General features: G+C 38.1%; 1 protein-coding gene across 1 annotated transcript in view; it reads left to right on the forward strand.

The window, feature by feature from the left end:
• Positions 1-7,849: 7,849 nt before the first annotated feature.
• Positions 7,850-20,502, forward strand: part of grin2db (glutamate receptor, ionotropic, N-methyl D-aspartate 2D, b) — a 71,261-nt gene continuing 58,608 nt past the window's right edge. Inside the window, exon 1 of the mRNA XM_026284471.1 lies at positions 7,850-8,297. The gene's annotated coding sequence lies outside the window, so the exon portion shown is untranslated. The remainder of the gene's footprint in view (positions 8,298-20,502) is intronic.

Consider the following 20,502-nt stretch of genomic DNA (forward strand, 5'->3'; position numbering starts at 1 on the left):
ACATGTATAAAAAAATGGAAATAATACAGAGGATATGATTGTGTCAAGGTCAACAAGTCTATTAAATTATCAGATCATTTGATCTTTAAATGACAAGACATGGCACTTTTGTAAAGTGTCATGTTGGTGTGACTCCTTAAAAACTTATCTTACTTTAAGTACAATACTTTGTATTGAAAAATAAATGTAAAGACATTTTGTGTACCATTGCAAATGCTAAAAAAGGTGTGAATTATAGGGAATCAGAAATGTCCTTAGCTCAGTACAAAAACAAAGTCTATAGAAATTCTCCACTATGATGGAAAAACAAACCTGTGTGTGAATTTTATCAGAAGTGGTTGCAGGGCACTCACGCACCCGCTTGGAGTCCATGGTGCTCATCTGATTAAAGATTACCTCAAGTACAGGAGAGAGGTAATTAAGCAGTACAGGAGGAGAAATTCCTCATCTCCCCACCAGACTCTAACTCAGCACATCCAGCCCCATTTGCACTTTAAACGCCCCCAGCAAAGCATAATCGTTTTCTGCTCTGGTGATTTTGGTTTCACTGTGAACTGCCCTGTTTTCTTTCCTTAGCATAACTATGTTGTCTTCTCAAAGCACAATAGTTTTACACCTTCAATCCTCTAACAAAAGGAACCGGCTCGGCTTCTGAGTGAATGGTAATGTTTTTGGTTTCTGTTCTGTTCAATTGTTTTATTAGCTTAACCGGATCTGGCTAAACTAAACCCTGTCATCTTGCAGCCAGCGGCAGAGTCGATATGTTTTATTTTCAGTAGAGATATACCAGTTGCCTGTGCGCAGTAGCTGGTATTAGGTTAGAATGGAAACCATGAGAAAGAAAACTCAGGGGGAACGAGGGAGAACGGAACACAAACTAGCCTGCTGTGTTCTGAATGAATCTGTGAGAACTGGTTGAACAACTGTATCAGTAGAGTGTGCACACATTTTAGATTTTTTATTTATAATGTATTTTTTACACCTGAGATGGCACTTCAACTTCTCTACATCTGCTGCTCTTGATCCTGGGATTTTGTAAGGCAAAAGATTGATTAATAGTAGATACCAAGTTCAGCAAGACACAGTCAGTCGGAACATATTAGTCTTATTTTCACTTTCTGTTTTTTGTTTTGTTTTACTGTAAAATACCAAAATTGTAGTAAATGTATGAGGAGGACCATGTGTGTCTGCATTCTAGCACTGGATTGCATAACACAAACCTGTTTGACGATTGTAAATTCTTTCTTAGTTGTACTTACACATTTGTGTGAATGCAAATGAATGTCCAGAACTGTCATTTCTTGACAATGCTCCCTTTTCCAAGTTTTTTTGTACCTCACATAAGGCCACTCATAGTTTAGAATGGTGGCATCTAGACTGGCCAGACATGTTTTTTTAGTATGTACTAATCTTTTCTTCTTTATTTTGATGAAAGGCTTGCCACAAATTAAAAAAAGGCAGGGCGGGAACTTGTTCTTTGCATCGGTTGTTGATTGAATTTGGGATGTGGGTGTTGTGCTCAAAAAAGGCAGATGAGCGTGAGTGTGCAGGGGCAGGGTTTGTTTGGAAAGGTCCAACATATGGCACCAGAAAAGTCATTGAAAAATTTTCATTGGAACATCAATCTATAACATTTTGTTAAAACAGTATGAGGTAAAATAACGTGTCCTTGTTACAGTGTAATTCTACATTTGAGTACATAGTAAAATGAATGAATTCCTCTACATCTACTTACTATATGGTTAGGGTTAGGATTAGGGTTTGATTTAGTGTTATTTGCATGTAATTACACTTTTTTTTTGCTATTATAATAGTAAAATGACACTTTATTGAAATTTAAATGAAATATATGCATGGAAAAATCATTCACTTAAAGATTTATAACAACAATGCATTAGGAAAACAGGTGAGTTGCATTTCATGCAGACTTACTGATATAGTTTGTCAATTGTCAAGTCTTAAAAGATTATTATGGGATAAATTCAAGTTAAGCCCAATCAACTCCTTCCTTGTTTTCCTAAAAAATAAGCAAAAATCAAGGTTAGGTTGAGGTTGCTGTATTTTTTAAATTTGGTATTTTAATGTTTATGTATTGGCACCATTCACTTCCATTGTAAACTTTTTTTTTGTAAGCCAGATTTTTTTTTTGTTTTCAAGAAAAAGTGGAAATTCATTTTTATGACAGCATTATGCCACAAATGTTGTGGATTGATCTTAATAAGTACCGAAACCTGAATATTTCTTAAAAATGATAAAGTAGAGAAGACAGAACATTGTACATTTCGTAATGGCTGGAGGGCTGGATTCTTTGCCAGCTGAGAGCACTGATTGGTTGGGCCTTTTAATGATATATCTGAGAACTTAGCACACACTGGGATAAAGCCCAAACCCCCGGTGTTCTTAATGATGAAGGGCTTTTCAATCTTCTCATCGAATCTCTATCTGACCCTGTTGAATACCTCTCGAGAAGGAGAAAGAGGGGTCTTGAAACATGCGGCATCATGCCATCATTAGCAGTGGATGAAGCTGTTCGGTGAGAGTAATACTGTTTAAATGGAATTATAAGCGATCAGAGAAATGACCTCAGGGACTGAAGGCTCTCATGGCTTCCATCAGCTCTGTCTGAACCCTCCAACTATGCCGTACAAACACAAGCGAGGAGCCTTAAAAAAGAATTATTCATACAAAGTCTTTAGATATTCACAAATGCGGATACTTGAAAACGGTGATGTGCTTTTGCGCTTGTTACGTTAATTAGCTCGGGATTACAATGCCCATCATTTTATCATCTGTGAAAACGAATGTGACGTACTGTAGCTTTTTTTCTTTGCTGAAAGCCTAATTGCGTGTCTTCGTTTAACACGAGCCCAGTCAGGGACAGGGTTCAGTCTCACTGTAAGGAAAAAAAATCTTTAAGAGGAAGAAAATTTATTCAAGAAATCAAATGTAGCGGATTTAAACAGAGTCGTTCTGCGAGGGCACCGTAAAGGATTAGCCCTATTCTTCTCAGAAGGTCGCTGACAGCTATTGCGCAAAAGTACTTGGTTATTTTCTATTATAGCTCGGACCGAGAAAAAATTCAATCGTCGTCGAGGTCTCCCAGTGCAAAAAGAAAGTCTGTGTGGCACTGCCGAATAGGGCTCTCACTCTCTCCATCTTCCCTCAGGCAGTCTCTCTCTTAAGTTCTCCTGTTAGCTTCTTCTGCTCTTCTCCCTCGCGTCTTCTTGTTTTATCCAACACTAATGCCAGATGCCATGTCGTAGTCCGTATTATCCCAAGGCCTTTATGAACCTTTAATATGATTCCTATAAGGCCCTGCGCATGCCTCTGGGAATGCTGCTCAATCCTCCATCTACTATTTACTTGATTAAATGGGATTTTTCTTTATGAACTCTAATAAATCTTGGTGAGTAGACGAAGAGAGAATGAAAGAAACGCCAACAGAGAGTGAAAAAAAGGAGTCAAGAGCGAGGGCAGGAGGAAGCGTAGCCTTTGCATTCCCCAATCTGATTTGATGGGATTTACTTGTGACTATCAATGTTTACTCATCTGTTGTGCTCTGAGCTATAACTCAAACAACAGGACACATATACATAGAGAGCGAGCGAGAGAGAGGGTGCAAAGGGTGTGAACATAAATTCCACTGAATGAAAATTGTTAACATGCCCTCACTTCAAAATCACACTCATTCGCTTTGACAGTTTATGTGGCAAACCATTCAATTGACATCTGTCACTGCCCAATGGGAATCAGACTGATGAATGATATGTGGGTATGTGCAACCTGACAACTAGAACACTGGTCCCCTTGCTCTCTCGCAAAAATCACTGTGGTGATTGAGTAGGTTGCACCAGGCCATATAAATGGCATTAATGGATAGTTCACCCGATTTCTATCCTTTTGATGTTGTTTTTTTCCCAACTATATTCAGTGGGGTCCAAAACAATGTTGGCATCTTGGCATCTAGGGTTTGACACCTTCATACTGATGCAAACCCATGTTCATTTTTTTTTAATTATGACAGTATTTCCGTTTTTGGTTACTATACCTTTAAGTGAATACTTGGCTGCTGTTCATAAAGTAATATTGTACTGCATAATATGACAATTCTTTTGTTTATAAGTCTACATTTTTATTCAGAATTTTGAAAAGCTTTGCATTAGAGTTAATTTGGTAATGGTTGATATTTCAAAAAATACTTTCGCCACATTTAACTTTATTAAGTATTGGGTCTCATTAATTTATTATTTGTTCCATGCAAATACATGCGGAAGGCCAAGGAGACCCGCACCAAACTCCTCTCAAACAAAAATCGCCGATTTTGAACACCCCGCCCCAACCCCCACCCCCTGCAGTCACAATGGTTTCTTCACCCATCACCAGCACGGAAGCGATCCCCGCGAAATTTCACCAGTCAGTGCAACCGGGCAGCCTGGGCACGCTGCACAGTGCATCTGTCTGCAGTACGCAGTGTCTCGGAGAAGAGAGGTTGATAAGCAGTTATCAGTGAGTTTAGAGGTAAGTTTAACACCAAGTCGAAAAAGTCCATAAACAGACAGTTAACCCTGCAACAACCACATTTAGGGTTGCCACCTTCAATACAGAAAAATAAGGGACGCCTGGGGGCGTGACTTCAATTTTGAGAAATGGTCGACGTGCCAAATTAAACAGACATATCTAAGCGGTGTCATAAACTGGTGATGCACAAGCACTGCACGTTTGACTCACATGGACACCTGTTATCAACAAAATGAACGTTTTCTCTTTGGTTGACCACGTATTTTTCAGTTAGCCCTACATGACTGAAATTCTACACAATCACAACAAGTAAAAGTAGCCCACTACTTTTAAACCCTACTCAGAGTAGGCTACTAGTCTTGACATTTGAAGCAGACTGTTGATAGTGATTACACAGAGGAAGGGTCTCAAATTAATACCCACACCATACAAAAACCCAGCTACTTTACATTTCTGATATCAGATATTTATATTTTATATATATGATATTTAACTCCCACTCCGTGTAATGTAGTGTAGAGAACAAAACATTCAATGAAATCCACAGCATTTTAAATTATGATTAATATCCATGGTCCCCCTCCTGAAACCTCATGCCACCCCTTTGCCACCCCAGGAAAAAATCTCTTGACCCCCCACTGTCATATGTGTGCTTCTGCAATTATTTAGATAGGGTCAGGTTGCAACTATGTTTACTGTTGCAAACCTTAGAGGGTTTTGTAGTGTATTACGCAGTGCATATCCTATAACTTTACACTGGCCTCTGTTTTATTAAGGACCTAATAATAAAAACGAATAAGTATGAAATGGATATGAATGAAAGTGTTTTGACTGTTATTTGCAATACAAACCCGATTCCAAAAAAAATTGGGACACTGTACAAATTGTGAATAAAAACAGAATGCAATGATGTGGAAGTTTCAAATTTCAATATTTGATTAAGAATACAACATAGATGAAATATCAAATGTTTAAACTGAGAAAAAATATATTTTTAAGGGAAAAATAAGTTGATTTTAAATTTCATGGCATCAACACATCTCAAAAAAGTTGGGACAAGGCCATGTTTACCGTGTGGCATCCCCTGTTCTTTTTATAACAGCCTGCAAACGTCTGGGGACTGAGGAAAAGTTGCTCATGTTTAGGAATAGGAATGTTGTCCCATTCTTGTCTAATACAGGCTTCTAGTTGCTCAACTGTCTTAGGTCTTCTTTGTCTTTATGATGCGACAAATGTTTTCTATGGGTGAAAGATCTGGACTGCAGGCTGGCCATTTCAGTATCTGGATCCTTCTTCTACGCAGCCATGATGTTGTAATCATTGCAGTATGTGGTCAGGCATTGTCATGTTGGAAAATGCAAGGTATTCCCTAAAGAGACGACATCTGGATGGGAGCATATGTTCTAGAACTTGGATATACCTTTCAACATTGATGGTGCCTTTCCAGATGTGTAAGATGCCCATGCCACACACACTCATGCAACCCCATACCATCAGAGATGCAGGCTTCAGAACTGAGCGCTGATAACAACTTGGGTTGTCCTTGTCCTCTTTAGTCTGGATGACATGGCGTCCCAGGTTTACAAAAAGAACTTCAAATTTTGATTCATCTGACCACAGAACAGTTTTCTACTTTGCCACAGTCGATTTTAAATGAGCCTTGGCCCAGAGAAAACGCCTGCGCTTCTGGATCGTTTAGATATGGCTTCTTTTTTGACCTATAGAGTTTTAGCCAGCAACGGCGAATGTCACGGTGGATTGTGTTCGCCAACAATGTTTTCTGGAAGTATTCCTGAGCCCATGTTGTGATTTCCATTACAGTAGCATTCCTGTATGTGATGCAGTGCCATCTAAGGGCCCGAAGATCACGGGCATCCAGTGTGGTTTTCCGGCCTTGACTCTTACGAACAGAGATTGTTCCATATTCTCTGAATCTTTGATAATATTATGCGCTGTAGAGGATGATAACTTCAAACTCTTTGCAATATTTCTCGGAGAAACTCCTCTCTGATATTGCTTCACTATTTTTCCTTTGCAGCATTGGGGGAAATGGTAATTCTCTACACATCTTGACTTCTGAGACACACCACCACTCTGAGAGGCTCTTTTTATACCCGATCACGTTGCCAATTGACCTAATAAGTTTCAAATTGGACTTTTCCGGCCTCTTATTGCTACCTGTCCCAAATGTTTTGGAATGTGTAACTCTAATGAAATCCAAAATGAGCCACTATTTGGCATGACATTTCAAAATGTCTCACTTTCAACATTTGATATGTTATCTATATTCTGTTGTGAATAAAACAAAAATTTATAAAATTTGTAAATTATTCCATTCCTTTTTTACTCACTTTTGGAATCGGGTTTGTAGATACTCCCTGCACAGACATGATGCTGGGAGGAGATGAGGAAACAGATCAGTAGTTTATGCTTTAAAATACAGGATTCCAACCCTGTTCCTGGAGGGCCCCCAACAGTATTCACTTTGGATGTCTCCCAAATCAAACACACCTGATTAAACTCGTCAGCTCATTAGTAGAGTACTCCATGACTTTAAATGGATATGTTAGATGAGGGAGAGAACCAAAATGTGTAGCGTTGGGGGCCCTCCAGGAACAGGGTTGGAAACGACCGTGCTTTAAACGGCTGAATGGTATTTCATCAATAGCGCTGCGTCACGCTGGGATTCAGTAAGGAGTGACCTTCTGTAAAAAACATTGACCATTTATCATCTGAGCTCACTAAATGAAACACACAGAGTGTCAGTATTAATCACAGGATATTGAGTTATTGGTTTATTAATCGATTGACGAGTCACAGCATCTACAGGACCACAGATGAAAAAAAAGAGCTCAACACAGAAAGAACATTTTTGTTTAAATAAATAAAATAAAAGCACTTGCATTAACAATTATAAGACAGGTTGATGCTCCATTGATAGCCCTACTGTAGCTCAAGCTACTTACTCCATCCACCGATCATTTTCCCGGCATGAGGAACGCTAGCTCACTCTGCAGGACACGCGCACGCACGCACACGGCCTGTGAGTATTTTCACCTGTGTTTTTGCTGTATGATACACGCGTGTCTAGTGACACGGATGGACGGCCTGACGGACGAGCACCTCTCTGTTTTTCTCGGAGAAGAAGAAGTGGCGATACGGCACCATTGATTCGCAGCACGGGATGATGGAAGGGGAACGAGGCGCGGAAGGGGGCTGCGGGGGGCATGCAACAGAGGACTGAGTGGCTCTAGTAAATATTTATATTGCATGATGATATGCGCGAGCAAAAGGAGGAGGTGTGTGCGCGGCAGCGTGTGTGTGTGTGGGGAGGAAGAGGGCTGAGAGAGAGAGAGGAGAGGAAGAGACCTCGAGCCAACCAGTTATTAATATTATTCCACATCGCTAAGTTTAGCATTCAACACGTGTCGCAAGTGATGGAGAGAGAGCGCGGGACAGAGAGGTGGCCGGCGCGCGCGCGCGAAAGAGGGAGGTTGACGGTTGACGGTTGCTAGGTGACGAGGCGCATATACTGAATTTTAACAAAAGAGCGGAGAAAGAGGGGGAGAGAGAGAGGAGCGAGAGAGAGAGAGAGAGAGAGAGGAGGGAGCGGGAGATAGGTGGATAGAGAGCTCGCGAAAATTGAATACATGTAGAATATATATATTTCTATGTGTATTTTCCCCGGAGAAGCCGCAAAAAGGATACCTCGAGGGGAATGATGTGAAGAGAATGGAGGGCCGAAAGGAGAGAGGGGGGACAGGCGCGTGAAAAACACAGTAAGTAACAGTTTAATGAATGCTGCTGTGTTTCTGCACCGACTTGACTGCGTGGAGAGAGGAGACATGGCACTGACAGTGCACCGCCGGCTCCGGGTGAGGGGACTTTGATGCGCTATATGTGGAAAAGATGGATGGCACGAGACAGAGAGATGGATACGACCGGCGCGCGCGGGGGTTTGACCCTTCTGTCATTGCTGCACGCGCACACATATGCCAGCGCTTACAAGCCCACTTGTTCCTCAGCGAAACGGCACATACTTCGACTTTTCTTGCACTCTCACTGCACAGATATACACGCGCAGAGGTTACAGCAACATGCGAAGACGCACGCACGCGCCTGGAAACGGCACTGAGACGAGCAGTCTGCGGCCACAATTAGTGATTTTTCATAAAAACAACAACTGCGAAGCGGCTGAATTTTAAAACGTGTTTAAAATGCTGCTTCGGTGCGGTTAATGATCGAGTCGCTGTGCCGCGCTGTTAGGCTGCTCATCTCCAGTTGTGAATGTAAACTGCGGATTTATCAATTTTCCTGAGCACAGTTATCAGTGTCTCGTAGTGCATGTGTGTTTGATGCTCTTGGTGTTTCAGTGCCATGCGAGCTTATTTAAATAGCATAGCTTGTTCCTTTTCCAGTATTTGTTTTTTGTATTTATAAACATTTAAATGAGATGGAGACTTGAAATATCTCAAAACACCAATTGCTGTCATTTCTCAAAGTCTGGCCATTTGCTTCTTTAATAGTTGGGTAAGAAATCAGCGAGATTCATGAGCAGGGCTCATTATGTTAATTTCATATGGAGCCCATCATAGGCCCACTGTTCTCCTCCTGCGATATGAATCAAACCGTTGGCGTTTAGATGAAGTAAAATCATTTATGTGGGGCTTCTGCTTCATATTCCGTAATAAGTTTTACTCCCTGCTTGCGCCAAACTTATTAAAGCTGTTATGATGGAGCCTGGAGTCCTGCAGAGGGAATGTGAGGTCTTAATGTCCACCAAGACAGGACTAAGATCAGTGCTGGCATATATCATACATTTTTTGTACAATTATATGTGTTAGTACACTAACGGCATGTTGTGAAACGTGACCTTTCGTAAGATTCAACCCTGTACAATTTTCACATCTACTGAGATAGATACATATGTGGTCTCGCAGGTGAAAAGAGAGAGATGAAGAAAGATTATGACCTCCAAAAAAGCACATTTATTGAACAAGGCATGTTGTGGATACTGGGCACGCAAATCACCAAGGACTGCACACACACACTGCAGTACTGTAATGCGCACAGTAATGTTAATGTGTTGCCTTCAGTGTCAATATAGCTTCACTCCAGCGGTCTGTCTTACAGCTGCTCTCCAGGCTTTACTGTAGAGGGAGGGGGAGTGCACTTATAAAGAAAAAAAAAGGAAGGAGAGTGAAAGAATGAAAGAGTATAGAATGAAAGAAGGTGAGAGACTATAATGCACTGAAGAGGAGGATACAGCAGAGGTGAGGATACAGATGAAGCTGGATGTGGAGGAGAAGTCTCACAGCCACAGAAATACAGTGAAGGATGAGGAAAAGAGAAATACAGTGCAAACAGAATGAGGGAGTGAGAGGAGGAAATGAAGGAGAGGAAGAAAGCGAAAAGAGGAATTGAATATCTGAGACTGAACATGGTTGGAGGGCTCAGACAGAGAGATGAGAGCAGCTTGAATCAACGTTTGCATTTCTCTTTTCCTCTTTCTCCTCTTCTGTTTCGGCGCATTGATTCTTTATCTTCTCCTTTACCTTTGCTCTCTATCCTCTCTATCGTTCCCTCCCTTGGGCTTTCAGACTCTAGAGTGTTGCTTCTTTTTTAACATCTCTTTTTTTCCCGCTGGATCCCTCTCCAGCATTTTAATATCAGTCTCTTCATCTGATTACTTCCCTCTCTCTTATTTTTTGTTTGCATAGCTGTGTTGATGAGTCCAGCTTGCCCAAACTGCATCCAACTCTCCTCTCAGTATCCCCGTTCACTTAAATGTGACTAATTAAGGTAAAGCTCGTTAACACAGAACATCAATTAGTCTTTAACGAGATCATAGGCTGGTGTTTGTAAGAGATTACATTGCTCCCTTCTCCCTCGACTCCCCAGCGGTTAGACTGGCTCGCTATTGATAAAGGCCACGCTAATTTACATTAGACCTCAGACGGAGTTTGGGTGCTTTGGTCAGATGGAGAAAGGGAAGCACATGGGACCCCACAGGCGCTCAGACATTCTGACCCATATACTACAGCCCACCCAGTCTCGCACAGAGCTATTGCTATTTTAGGGGCACAGAACACATTTTTGTGTTATAAATGGGATGCTGGGCAGTGTTTTAATATATAAAAAAACAAAGTCTAAAGACACACTTTTTAAAAGTTAAACTTCTTATCCCATTTCTGCAACATAAAAAATACATAATTAAAATATAAAATATAAATAATGACATTCTGCCATAATTATGAGATAAAAAGCTGTAATTTTGAAATTTCGAAATTCATAGAAAATTATTAAAAAGTCATAAAATTACATCATAATCATTAGATAAAAAGTCATAACTTTGACACAAAAAGTCTAAATTGACATAAGGAAAAAAATTATTGCAAAGTCATGAATATGAGATGAAAAGTCAAAATTAGCACATACTAAGTCACAAGTATGAGACCAAATTAGTCAAAATTGACAGTTAAAATTGTAATGGAAAAAATACTATTATAACAAGTCATTTTATCTCATTATTTTGATTTTGATATTAATTTAGACTCTTACTATTTCATTATTATAACTTCTTATGTTGTAATTATGATTTATCAAAGGTTTTTTTAATTTTTTTTTTTTTAAATGTGGCTGAAATAAGCCTCCACATTAAGAATTTATAGGCGGAAGTAGTGTTGTCAAAAGACCCGGTACTTTGGTACCAAGTCGGTACTAAAAAAATGAAAATGTTACGGTACCAGGTTTTTTTAAGAGTACTGAGTACCCAGTCAACACAGTTCTTGACGCACTATCTGAAAGGTGCGCAGATGCGACATCAAAAGGAGGAAACACACCAAACTACAATATCAAAACTCACCACCACAAATAGATTTTCCAAAAGGCTTTGACTTCATTGAATAGACATGAGCACGTGTGTCTAAGTCGAAACCCAGTGCGGGTGTTTTTATATCACTGTATTTTTGAAGGAATCCGGCTTTCTTCAGAAAATTATGGATGTCATTTTTATTTCATCTTTTACAAGTGCCTCCTGCTGGCAGAGAGTGAACTTGCATATATGACGACACAAATAGAGTGCAAGGCATTTTTTTAATAAGCGTGTTTTTGCATTTTGCTTTGGTACTGAAACTGGTACCGAGAACCGTGGATTTTCACTGGTATTGGTACCGAAAACTGAAATTTTGGTACCGTGACAACACTAAGCAGAAGGTAGGGTGAAAATCTGCTCATTTTCTCCTCCAACTTTCAAATTGTTTTAGCTTTATTTTTTGTAAAGGGCACTTGACTTGATCTTTGCATGTTCACTTTATAAACCCTGGGTTGGTACTTCTGCTTCTTTGAAGCTGCATTGATATTACAATTTGGATCTTCAACCCCTTGGTCCCTGTTGAAGTCCACTATATAGAGAAAAATCCTGAAATGTTTCCAGTCTTTTTTGCATGTGATGCTGCAGATGAAGAGAAAACTTGGGTGCAATGGTCAAAGCGTGTTTTTCTAGCATGTTTATGTAGAAAATAATTAAAAACCATGCAGAGAAAAGCAAAAGTCCATTCTGTGTGCACGCCACCTTATAGTTGTGCAGCTGATGTCAAGTGGCAGTGAAGGAGCAATGGAAAAAGTAGGAGGAGGAGGAAAAAAAGAAAGAGAGTGTTTCTATGATCCATTGTGGCGATGAAGAAGCTCTAAAAACAGAAATGTAAGTGATTTTTAACAACAAGCCGGAAATGTTAGCATATTAAGAGGAAACGTTAACACAGAAAGTGTAGCACTCACTGGCATCCTGTTCTAATCAGCCATGAGTTTCCACAGGAAGCTGAGCCCTCTTTTTCACCCATCTCCACGGTTACCGTAACCACGGATATTTCCATCTAACTACAACTGCAGTCCTGTACAGTTACCACGGAAATCCCTGCAAGACTTCCCTCGCTTCCAAACACAATTCACCTGACAGCTTAACGTGAGCTCGCTGACGGTCTGCAGGCTAGCAGCCTCTCTGACTCATTCGTCTCTGATATCCAATCAAACACAAGTCCATAAAATGCTCCTGACAGATGTAAACTAACACTGGCTGAAGATCAAGCCAGTGAGGCCATTTTTTCCCCCACTGGGGAGGTCTCTAGTGCTAAGACAGGTATTGTGATGCAGTTTCTGTGAAGTGGAGAGGTGCAGCGATGTGTACAGCAGCTGCTGGATGAAACGAGATGAGATTCGGGGACAGTGAAATGACACGGATAATGGTGGACCAAACTGAGGAGACATTTTGGGGTGCTGATTGATCACACTGACAGACTTCTGTCCAGTATGTTAATGGAAAAAAAGGAGGAAAAGAACGACGTGTGCTTTTACCCTGATCTAGAGCAGATATAGCTGAATTACTTTTGTTTAGATCAAAACAAGAACAGAAATGGTTCTTTGGTAACTTTTAATTTCACAGATGTGTCTGAAATGGAATACATCCTGGTGAAGTTGTTTTCTTAATGCGCCTAATAGAGTGCACTTTTTCAGCAGCCTTGGTTCCAGAAGTTCTTTTTTTTTTTTCATTGGGATTTTCTAAGAAAAAGTCTTCTTTACAGACTAATAAGCCATGGACTAAACCAACCAGATGAATCTCAGCATTACAAACTTTGATTTGAAGCAAAAAAAAAAATACAAAGATTGACAAGACTGTGTACCTATTGCCTTTAAGTGAATGAATAAATAGCATTGTGAATTACATGAATTAAAAACTATTGATTTAAAGATATTACATATTTAGGTTTATTTCAAAATAAGCTTAGAGATATTTTAGTAGTTTGAGAGCATAGGGAGACTTTTAGTAGTTTGAGATCATAGGTTTACAAAATTATAGATAATGTAGTGTTTCCTAATGCACACTGACAGTTTCAACAGACGCATACACCATTTATTATCAACATCGTAGCTCACAGTGGGTCTGTCTGTAACGTTTGTTAAGTAATTGTTAAAATTCAGTTTCCTTATGGATAAAATGAATGGAATTTATACTTTTGAAACCTGGCTGTTACACCCTAGTCTAAGTGCCTGTGTGTCTTTGTACAAAGGCACTCCAGCAACGGTTGCTGAGATATCATGCTCCATTGTCATTTATGAGCCTATATGGTACTTTGTGCAAGTTATCTTGATGTTTTTGTGTCTGCATTTTTTATGTTTGTGAGATTTATTATTTTTTTTAGAGAGAGTAATCATTTTATCATTAACTGTAACACTTACATAGTAATGCTGGAATAAAACTAGTAACACATTACATATGCACATTTTGTTAAATACATTTGCACAAAATATTGCTTGTTTACTTGTGTTTCTATGTCTGGTTGTGATGTATTGACATCAAGATAACATTATTGAGCTGGCTGACATAACTGATGTTTCTGTTGACTTGTGATGATCTTAAAAGTTAGGACAGGATTAATATAAGCAAAACCACATACAATCAGTTCTGTGTTTAAAGCTGTCTACGTTGTATAATTTCTAACTATTATTACAAATTAAAAACTAAAAATTACTTTGTGGACATTTAAAGTTTAGTTCACCAAAACATTCTATCATCATTTACTCATCCTTATGTCGACTATTCTATGAACAACAACAACAACAAAAAAATTCTTTCTTAAACAGAAGACAGAAAGTCAAGCAGGTTTGGAACAACGGGATGGTGAGTATATGATGACAGAATATTCATTTTTGGGGGGTGACTATCCCTTCAAATAAAAAGTATGAGAATTATGTTTTCTGACCTGTATAAAAATATGTTTCTTAACCTGTTAACTGTCACTCACGTTTTTGAAGATAGACTTGAATGTGCATGATACAAACCTACATTTTTATAATTCATGACTGAAAACATTTTGTGACATGATTTTGATGTACCATTTACATGGCAATGCAATGTCTGATTTTAAAATGGGTTTTGAAGGATGAATTTTGAGATTTTATGTTTTCAAGTGATATATAACTTCTGATGATTTCTAAAATGTGATAGAGAAAAAGGCAACGAGGAAGTCTTTTTTTTAAACAAAGGTCAAAGCTCCTTTTGTAATGTAGACTTCTGAGGGTGCACTCTTGTCATAAATTCATCTATTACTTTTACTACATAATTTTTAACAAAAAATATTGGTAAAATATATATTTGGGAGTCTTAGACCTTTCCAACGATATATAGTTTGTCAAGATTAGATTAGATTTGATTGTAATATAGTATAGTCAACGTAGGCGTCCCGTATACGGGACAGGGTGACATTTAACAGGTTAATATTAAATGTATATGTGATGGAAAAAATCTAAACCAGTTGGACCAACAAAAAATATTTGAACCCTCAAAATACAGTAAAAAAAAAAAAAAGTGAAAAATGTAGTTATGACATACTAATATCCATGTTGTGTAGATTGTTTGTTCAAAGTACTTGTTGTTCAAAGTTCAGTGCAGCTGTGTGTGTGTGTGTGTGTGTGTGTGAGAGAGAGAGAGAAGGAGAGATGGGAGATTGTAAGTGTAATCAAGCATGTGATGCACAGGTGTGCATGTTGGTGCGTCAGTAATCTAATGTTGCTGTAGGCATATATGAGCAGTGCTTTTACATCCAAGTGTGTATCTGTGCATCCCCATCTGATTGTAACAACTGTTTGCCATGTAGATTCAATCTCATGAATTATTCATATCTGAAATATGCATTTATGCCATGAGACCAGGTAGGAAATATGGTATGTGCTTTAGGGTCTGGCATTTCAGTTATGTTTACCTATGCTGTTTATCCTTTGTACATGTGTGTAAGGAATGCATGCTGCGTTTAGTTTTTAACTATCTATAGATACGCTGTCTCAGTGATTGAAGAGAGGAGGGCGTTCTTGCATTATTACAGCCATAATTTGCTGGTTAACTCACAGCATGGTGTGCTGAGCACGAGAGAAACAGTCTCATTGGGCAACAACTGTCATCTGTTTCAAAGAAATAGGACAACGCTAGGCTGTATTCATGAAATGATGCATTAATTTAAACTCTGTGCTACTCTGACACAGAGCATTTTTTTGCTTAGTTGCCTCAGTGAAGTTTTCCCAACAACTTTCATTAAAAGTTCTGGAATTATGAACTCTCTCCTTTGCTTTGTCGGACACCTCTCTCTCTTTCATCTGTTCTTTTTTCCTACCGCACGTGGTAATTAGGGGCAACTGCACAAAAAGGTACCTAGAGAGATTACCTTGAGTCTAATATACATGCTAACAGCATAGTACTTTACATGCTTAATAAGCCCATCCAAAGGGCTCAATACGCAATCTTCAGACAACCGTAGGACAATGGGATTCTGACCAATCAAACTGAATTCATCATAAATATACTTTCAGATGTAGCATTTAAAGGAAAAGCGCATCCAAAAATCAGAAGTCTTGTCATCATTTACTCACCCTCATATTGTTCTAAACCCATAAGACTGACTCCCAAATGAAGGCTTTTTGAATGAAACGGGCATTCTTGTTCCTTTGTTGAAAGGCCATGCAACCATAAACTTTCAAACTTCAAAAAGTTAATGAATGTGTAAAAGAAATCAATATGAATCGAGCAGTTCAATTTAAGGATCTGAATAGGCACTATCACTTTATATGATGAACAGATTTAATTTATTCATATAATCACATACAAAGCCTTCTGAAAATGAAGTAGGGTGAATTCAGGTAAAGTGGGCTGTTTAAGATTGATTGTGTTGTGCTCAATGGGTTTACACTTTCAGAGCATAACAATGGTCCTTAATTAAAGGACACTTTAAAGATAAAATAGTTTTGGCTGATGCAATATAACCTTACACCTCAAAGAAGGACTTGCTCATCATGAAAGATAGTGTAAGACCTGCTTTGACATTCAGAATTTCATTTCTAAATTATACGGTTGCTCACAAAATGTAAACAAATGTTAATGTGACAATACTTGTATTAATTGTTACAGAAATCAACAAGGACTAAAATGCAAAGAATACATCTGTTTAAAAAGTTTGTTTTTTATTTTAAGTTGGTTAAATATTGCTGGCACACTGCTGACTTTAGAAAACTAAAATAAGTGTCTGGTCAGGAAATTCAAGCCAGATATGCAAGGAAGAAAAGAGCAGAATGGGAGATAAGGCATGAAGTTGAATCTGCAGTTACACAAAAAAAAGGGTGATAGAAGCAAAATGTACATGAAACAGTCACAATTAAAGTTTAAGTGTTTTGAGAAAACACATGAGGTTTTACAATATTACATTTCAAATGATCATTTTATTTAATTTTTTTCATTAGCATTCTGTAAATTTATTGATTTTTCATTAGTATTCTGTTAGATTTAGAACAATGTGCTAAAATACTTCAAATATTTAAAGTACACTAAAACTGTACATACATTACAGTTAAGCACGCTTCTTTTTCACAAGGATAGAGCACATCAAAACTGATAAATGGAAGCTCAAAGGTGGCTTTTATAGGAAAAAATGAGGTTTGTTCTTTTGACAAGAAATATGGTTGAGCTTCCTTGTTTATATTTGATGTACTCCATGTCTGTAAATTAAATGATCATCATCATATAAATTGATCACATCTCTTTAGAAGATTCATATGCATTACTTTTGATATTCTGATCTGAGAATTGAAATTGGCTTTCAATGGAGAAACAGAAATCTCTCGGGCTTTAATAAAGATATCTCCATTTGTGTTTCAAAGAAGAATGAAAGTTGACATGAGGGTGACCAATTGATGAAAGAATTTCCATTCGAGGGTGAACTGTCCCTTCAATATTCCATTTTCCTCTTTTATCAAGTCATGATTTTTAATTCATACCAGTTCCCATGTCTCCCTGTGTCTTCATTAATGATGATTCACAAGCAAACAGACATTACCACGACAGCACAAATGATATGAAGCCACACGGCGGGAGTCGGTGTCACCTGTAAAGCAATTCAAACTGTGCATGCATTTCGAAGGCAGTCATGTCAAAGATTGAACGTCTACGACAGGCTTTTTGTCATGTTAACAACATTCCCATTGACCTTTAATAATGACTATGTCAAACAAAGAGTCACGGCCCTTGTACAGCGGAGGGCAGATGAGGCCACTAACACCACCATTTCTGATTACATTTACATTTATTTTCTTGGCAGACGCTTTCCTACCAAAGCGATTTGCAAGAGGCTGCGTGTGCTGCATTGGGGCTAAAGGCAGTGTGTTTGTGTGCTGGGGTGCACATGAGTGTCATTAAACATATGCCATGTGAGCATGTGCTCCCTATCACTGATTTTATGGTCTGTGTCTGTGTGCGAGCATATGTGTGTGTGGCCACCCTGCGCATCTGTGCCTGAAATTACACGTTAGTGGGTAAAGCCAAGTGTCCACTTGCAAGTGTATGTGTGTGTGTATGTTGAGGCGGGCACGGGAGGAAGCTGACAGCTGGGAGAGTGTATCAGTGTCCATGAAGATTGTGTTGATGTGCACAGTGTGTATCCGGCTTCTTTTCTGGCACCCAGTGCGTGTGAGGACAGGCCAGATGTGGTGTGAAAGCACGTGTGTGTGACTGATTGAGAGAGTGTAATTTGATGTGTGTCCTTATTTCCAGTCCAAGTTGTCAATGTGGATATGTAGACGAAACTTCACAAAGGATTTGCTCTGTTTTAAGAGTGCAGGTTAGTTCCTGAGCATCACTGTTTGTGGATCAGTTTACACTGAAAAAAGTAAAACGACCATGTCATTTAAAGTGTATTTTCATATTGGCCTAATCAAAAAATTGGGGTTTCTGGTTGAAACCTGTTTTGTTCAGTTTGTCTAAAACTACAAACAGAAATTTGGTTAAAATCATTTTTTCACTTGACACCTGAGTGTTGGTGTGCAGAACAAATACTGGCTACTTTTACTGATGGCAAACATTATTTTGGATAAAATTTTTGTGTGTGTGTGTAACAGAGAATATGTTATATATTTTAAGAAGACATTAGAAAACACAATTTCTTTAGAAGGGGTCTTTATATTTTCATATATTTTATATATTTTCATCCATATTATAGCTAGATTAGTCTTTTTATGTTAAAATTAAGTTGTAAAAAGCAATAAAGAAATGTATAAATTCTGTATTGACTTGTAATAACATTTTGGCTTATGTCAAAATAATTTTCTGAATATGTACTCACTCTCAGGCAATCCAATATGTACTGTAGATTAGTTTGTTTCTTCATTTGAACAGATTTGGAGAAATTTAGCATTAGATCAAATGCTCACCCATGGATTTATCTGCAGTGAATGGGTGCCGTCAGAATGAGAGTCCAAACAGCTGATGAAAACCTTATAATAATCGACTCCAGTCCATGATTTTATGCTGCTTCTGGCATAATATTATGATCCATAATAATGCATCTTACAGTGAAAAGGTTCCTCTCACATCTACAGCCACCAACTTATTTGTGTAGAACTGTTTTTGCGTGTAAACAATGATTAATCTGTGCATATTTCTCTCCTGATTCAGAGCAGACTTTTTCACAGGAGAAAGTAATATTATGGATAAATGACTCATATTTTAGCTGGATTTTCAGAAAATATTTATTTTTTTGCATATTATATAATATTTCTTTATATTTCTTTATATTTGTTTTTAAAAAAATTGGCAAAAAATGGCATTGTATGTTTTTGTCTTTGCAAAAAGGAATATTTTTGATTACTATTTAATACGTATGTAATGTTCAAACCAAACCAGAAATATAGTTTGAGAGAAACTAATACATTTGGCTTTGACAAATTAGATTTTTTTTAAAAGTTGGTCCGAAGTCATTTTTACAGTACACAGATGTGTTATGTGTATGTGTCGAGTGTTATTATGCAGCTCTTGTCAGTGAAGCTCACTCCTCACAGCGGTGTGTGTCTGAGAGGTGTGAGTAGGGATGCTGTAAGCGTGCTGTGTTTCAGCTCTACCTCTCCTCCTCCTTCATCTCCTCTCATCAGCACCTCCCACTCATCCTGTGCCACTCCACTGGCTCCCGATCCATTCACTCCCCACCGCACTGAACAGATAGGAGCACTACATTTACTTGTGCTCATGTAGAACTGTAACCGCTTTTCAGTTTTGGATGCTCATCAGATGCTTCATTAGGTTTTTTGAAAGCCTTCATTCTCGATTTGCCAAAAATATAAAACAATACGCTTGTTTGGGCTGCCCTCTGAAGAAAACCACGTACCGTGACATGACGTTCATTCCTTTATCTGAGACAAAAAACACTTTAGCTGTGTCATACTGTAGATAAGATGACTCAGCCAATGAGATAATGACTTTTTTTTTGTACATAACATTTCTTATTTATAGTGTAAACCACATTTTTAAGATACGTTTTTAAGGTAACTTTTTTTTTTTTTTTCAAATATCATGAATTATTCATTCATAAATATTATGTTTTTGCTAAGTCACACCACATGATGTTACAATTTGACCTTTGCTTTTTTTTTCAAATATCATGAATCATTCATTCATGAATATAATGTTTTTGCTAAGTCACACCACATGATGTTACAATTTGACCTTTTTCATAAAAAGGTCAAATCATTTTAAGACGCTTATAATTAAATTTAATTATAGAAAACATGCAAAAATCCTTAAGGAATTTTTTCACTGAAGCTTTTTTTTCTTCATAATAACATCAGCACAGTAATAGCACCCTGACATTTATTTTCTTTAAACAAACAGGAAATATCAATAGCCTATACATTATATACTGCAGTTGTAAGTGTAGACAGCAGGGTTTATACAGTCATTGTTTGAGAATATTGTATACAAAGGAATGTAGATGTATGTATATACCCTTAGACACACATTCATACTGTATAACATACATCCAAACACCTGTATATATATACATACACACATATTATAAACATACCAATACATAAAAAGATACATACGCATACAAACAAATGAATTGCATTTTTTGCATATGTATACTGTTTGAGTCAATTTATAGATCCAGACAAAAA

Source organism: Carassius auratus, chromosome 16 (assembly GCF_003368295.1).
Source record: "Carassius auratus strain Wakin chromosome 16, ASM336829v1, whole genome shotgun sequence".
In the NCBI taxonomy this organism is placed as follows: Eukaryota; Metazoa; Chordata; class Actinopteri; order Cypriniformes; family Cyprinidae; genus Carassius; species Carassius auratus.